The sequence below is a fragment of the Tasmannia lanceolata genome, unplaced genomic scaffold (assembly GCF_043159265.1).
Source record: "Tasmannia lanceolata isolate RefF3 unplaced genomic scaffold, GAP_Taslan_0.1 ptg000023l, whole genome shotgun sequence".
Taxonomy (NCBI): Eukaryota; Viridiplantae; Streptophyta; class Magnoliopsida; order Canellales; family Winteraceae; genus Tasmannia; species Tasmannia lanceolata.
The window spans coordinates 38,039,359-38,045,358 of NW_027518700.1; positions in this window are offsets into that span (position 1 = coordinate 38,039,359).

Below are 6,000 nucleotides of genomic sequence, written 5' to 3' on the forward strand. Positions count from 1 at the left end.
CCCCAAGGTTGACCGAGTCTGAATTAATCAGGTTGCCTACGTACCCCTGAAGAGATGGGAATCAGGTCATAACGTAGTTCAAACCCATAAAAAAAAATGCCCCTGGTTTATAATGTGGTTAGAAAAAAAAATGGTTTGATTTGAATTTTTGGCCCAAAGGGTTTACAAACGAATTTTTAAATGTTAGGATTTTGGCTATAAAGGCTCAAACGTCCAAGGATGACCTCCTGGTGTTTTGGTGCACAAGCTCTTTTGCTTAAGGTTCAAAGACTTTGAATATTTTTATCGAGGAGTCTGGCGGTTTTCTGGCAAGACTTTAACCACGGTGCTCCATTCTCTTCTCGAGATCTTGAATTCATGCTCAAGATTCCTCAACTTTCATTTGTCTCCAAATAGTAAAGACGATTCTCATCTGTGATCTATCTCATTGACTCCATTATCTGGGTCTTCGATATTCCAAAAGAATTGTCATATGGACACATTCCCTTCTCTTTGTCTTTCTCTCATATTCTAAACATTAAAAATATCTTTTTTCTTGAAATATTCCACTTCAGAATCATAATGAAAATACACAGCCCAATTGTTCTTTTAGGGCTCAAATCTATGACTTCATTTTGAGAAAGTCTTATCTTCCTTCTTCATCAGCTCCATAGGATGTCTAATGTCCATCTCTCTTGAATTTTGCTCTTTGACCTGATGTCTCAAACAAATAGAGTCTTGCTTTGCACCATACCCTGGCATTCACCCGGTTTATCCTTATAGGATCAAGCAAGACTACTATGAACCCCTCTAAATAGGTTTGTCAATTCTTCGCGCTCTTCGGGAGATAAAGTTTTGCCAATCCATCTTTCCTGAGTTTTGAATTTCAATACCACTATCAATAGCTTAGATTTCCTCTTTAAGTGGCTATGCTCGACGCTCTTCCTCTCGTTTGATCATGTTTCAGATCTCGAAAGGAATTTCGTCTGCATTCTCATCCGAGAAGGGTGTCTTTAGTTACTTAAACATTAAATCCAAGGGTGAATCAAAGAATATCAAAGATACGAAATCAACAACTTTATTGAATTGAAAAATGCAAGTACATCAGTAACTCTTTGACGTGCCTCAATGGGCTCTACATCAGACTTAACAGCAGACTGGACAATGACTCGACAAGAAGACTGACAAACACTATACATTCTGAATTATTGATGACACCACTAGACTTACCAAATTTGACACAAGAGTTGGTATAAACTCAACAAAAGACAAACTCTGAAAACTTGACACTTCTTCATGAGCAAGAGACTGGCATTGAAAGTTCCTGGGCGGTATACCCTCCTCCATGATAAAGGTATCTACTAAGCTTGATCCTGAAGTATGAATCTCGAAAAGGGTAACCCTACAAGGCCAGGGTTAAGTGGGACAATAAAAGGCTATGTTGGCAATATAGGGGAAGCAATAGACTGCCTTGATCAAATGTGTTTGAAAGTGGTTAGTCTTTTGGAGGAATGGTCTTTCGTTGAACACAGACTCTTGACTTGAAGCGCACACACTAGATCAACAGTCATGAGATAAGAATTCTGAACAAATAGAAATAAGAGCAATCTTGAGCATATCTGTTAGTACCTCAAGTCAAAATGTCAAAAATGATGACATGATCTAAGTAAACTGAGTTTCAAAGAAATCCTCAATCAACTCCTTTAAATTTTCTTCGGGTATGAATTCTCCTCTTTCGGGTATGAAAGAGTCAAGTACGATAAACACCCTTAATCTAAATAGGTTTTGATCTCAACATTAATCATGCACTCATGGGATAGATGGGCAAGATATAACCAATCCATTAATGATCACGGTATGATATAAGAGTACAAAGTGAAGGACGGGAAAACATAGATCAAATGGATAATCAATGGCTCATATGATAGACCATGGCCATAAGAATGACAAAAGTAGGGTCAAGGACCAAATCTAAAATCTGAATGAAAGATGAACACATAAATAATTTTTATGTACAAAGAATCTCTATAAAAAGCTAAATCCTAACCAATGGATATACAGGTGGAATGTAACCAATGGATTTACAAGTGGAATGTAACCAATGGATCAAAATATAAACCACGGCAATGAAAGTGACAGAGAAAGAGCCACAGGCTAGGTCTAAATCTAAAAATTGGATTAATATAATTGATTTGAATTAGATAAGGAACCCTCATTAAATACGAAAGCCCTAAACTAATAATCAATATAAATAGGTACATATACATATATATAACCTAACCAAGAGCACCAGCCCTAAATATAATCCCGCAGAGTCAAGACACTTGACTCAAGACAAACATGTGAGTACACTAGATATGCGTTGTAGCCACATAAGGTGAGCTACAATAATCTATAGATAGGACAAGGCTCCTAACTCTAGGCTTCACATGTGTAAGCAACACATGTTCGTCCTTATATGAATGCAATATATGTATAAGTACATGCAGATCCTAATTAGGTTTTACTAAATCAACAAATATATCTATATACATAATATATGTAAAATGAAAGTAAAGCTCCGGACTCAATATATCGGGCACTATGCATATGATCCATACTTTAAGTGTATAACACAAGTACACCGAGTGTTATATACAGTATGCTTCATTGCTTACCGGCTGCTGTAAACACAAGTACACCGAGTGTTTACGACTGCAGCACTGGCGCATAGCTTGGTAATAGATAAAACAGCACCATCTGGATAGTGATATCCCATGAGGCACGCATTATATCTATCCCGTGGAGCCAATAATAATAAAATCAATAAAATAAAAAATAAAAACAAAATGATGTATGACATGCAATGTGTGAATCCCTTGTTTTAAACACCTACTTGGTGCCCCCAGATTCTAAGCGATTAAATTCCCATTTATAATGATTTTAGCCCAAAATTCTTCAAAGTTAGCAACAAATGGCATTTTAACAGAGTTAGGCAATGTTCCAAGAAATCCCCAGCAGAGTCGCCAGCCTGTGGACCCCGATCCGGGAGAGAGGTGGGGGACGAGCCCCCAGCGGCCTCTTAGGATCATCCATGTGAATGGAGAGCTCTATCAAGGAACTCTCGAAACGAATGCCACCCTCATAGCATAACACGAGTGGCGATATATAAGAGATACCTTTCGATTCAGGAACAAGTCCGGATTCGAAACGTACCTAAACAAACTCAGAGTCGCCATCCACGGTATTTTAAACAAAAATATGCTTTGTATACCATGGATAACCAGAAATATATATGCGTTCGTGCCTGATTACGAATGGAGAAGGTCTGAGAGCACCCCCAATTCGTCCGAGTGCAAGCACTTGGTCTCTTATGCCATTTATTATTAAATTTAAAGAGTTTCGGGCGAAAATCATATGAAATAGGAACAATTCTCAGGAATCGTCTACCTAAGCATGCATTTCCTGAGGAAAAAGAAATAAACATACACAAAATAAAATGAAAACAATGTGTCACCTAAGCAAAGCTAGGTTATAAGTGACATGCCTAATGGGGGTCTAAATTCTGGTGGACATACACATGCAAGCTACAGCTAAAGGTATACGTCTGTACAGGAAAGGAAATCTAAAATTAGCAGTTTATCATGAATAGTAAATGAAATAAGGAACAAACAAAAATGCCAAGCAAATAATAGAAGAATGAAATAAAACCTATGGCGTGCACATAGCGCCTATCTACAATGGGGCGAATACATAGCGCCTAATATAAAATCCTAACACATCTCATCTAGAAAGCAGTAAATGACAGATAGCAATTGCAGTAATAAAAACCTACGGCGTGCACATAGCGCCTATCTACAATGGGGCGAATACATAGCGCCCAATATAAAATCGTAACACATCCCATCTAGAAAGCAGTAAATGACAGATAGCAATTGCAGTAATAAAAACATACGGCGTGCACATAGCGCCTATCTACAATGGGGCGAATACATAGCGCCTAATATAAAATCCTAACACATCCCATCTAGAAAGCAGTAAATGACAGATAGAAAATGCAGAAATAAAAACCTACGGCGTGCACATAGCGCCTATCTACAATGGGGCGAATACATAGCGCCTAATATAAAATCCTAACACATCTCATCTAGTAAGCAGTAAATGATAGATAGAAAATGCAGAAATACCGTAAAGTGTTACAGCTAAGAAGATAAACCTGCGCAATGAGCAAACATCAGTAGATGATAGTAAAGGATAATAATCAGTAACCTAATAAAGATAGAGAATTACAGCTAAACATGCGAGAACTACAGCTAAACAGGTAAGAACTATAACTAAACAACTAGGTAAAACACATAAACAGGTAAATGTTACAGCTAAGTACGTAAGTAAGGAAATGCACACACGCTACCATGATCTTACGCTAAAATCATCAACAAAATGCAAACACAAACCCTAAAGTACTATCAACAAAACTTAAGACTCTAATGTTTTAGCCCGAGTCTTTAGATGATCTGATATTCATCCAAAGAAGCCTACGTATCCCCGCCTCCACGAGAATCAAGGCAACGTAGTTCTTCGCGCCTATTCTAAGCTATGATGCCTAGGACATCTAAATCTCTATCCTAGACACGACCTAAAAGACCGGACTAGTTATTAAAGCTTCTTAAGCGATCATTTAGATTCTAATGAATTGTAGATTTTAGGACACCCTATATGCCCTAACTAAATGCAGATTAGCCCTAAGCTAATGCAGGTGGTTCCTACAACCTATGTGTAGCTAGACTGTGTTTCCTAAGGAAAACAATGGGATCACTAACGTATCCAAGACCTAGTCATCAGTCGGCGATGTGAATCGCCAACTGACCGGACGGAGGCGCTCCTATAACTCTAGGACAGACCCCTAACTCTAAAACAAGCACACAACTAACAAACAATCAAACACCCTATCAAAAAGAAACTCCTAACTCTAGAGGAAGATCTTTTGAAAACAAGGTTTTAAAGGTTTTTGAAGAAGGTTTAAAACATTATTTACAAAAAGTTTGGCTGGACTTGGGATATGGATCCCAAGCTGCACTACGTACCTCGTGAAAGAGGATCAAGCCAACGTAGTTCGGAACGAACTCTCCTAACACTTCAAATGATTTAACGGTTTTAATGTTTTTCAAATGTTTTTGAGTTTCAAATTTCTAATGTTTTTGGGATTTTAAAGCTTTTCCAATGCTTCGGACCTTTAAATGTTTTCACTTTTAAAGGGAACACGCAAGTAACACCACAAACTAGGGCAAAGCCCTAAATCCAAAGGGGAAATCCCGAACAAGCAACTAACGCCTCAAAGAGACGATCCACAACAAGTAACTGGTGTCCCAAGAACAATGAAAATGATCTAAGATCCCTAGCAGGTAAAAGCATCTTTTAAAGGATAAACTCCTATCTAACAGACGAACCAAAAGGCTAAGGGGCAAACTCCTAACATATAGGATAACCAACTCTAAATGGGAAGCCAATGAGTCCAAGACTCTCTATTGCTCTATAAGGGAGGGCAAATGAGTCAAAGACTCGCTCTAAAAAGGAGGGCTCTGACATGAGGCTAGGTAAGCCTTCTAAAGGGAAAACTCTCTAAATGAGACAAGACTTGTCTCCAAGAAAGGAAAACATTCTAATGAGACAAAGTGTGTCCCCTAAAATGAGACTCATGGAATTTGGAAGGTCTGGACATGATTTGGAAGTGATCCTAGAAGTTTAGATGTCTAGGTCGACATGTAGCACGAGTTCCACTCATTTAGCATAAAAAAAAATTTGAAAGCACTCTACACAATAGGCAATTTTTGCAAATAAGGCTCTAAAATATAAAGTAAATCATGAAAATTGATCAATATATAATTTGTGACTTGCTAGCATGCCCATCATGTCTCAATACAAGCATTATAATCAATATAGGCTCAAAACAATCTAAAAAGAAAGAAAGGGTGAAAATTATTGAGATTGTTTCACCCTTTCTTTTTTTTAGATTGTTTTGAGCCTATATTGATTCTAATGCTT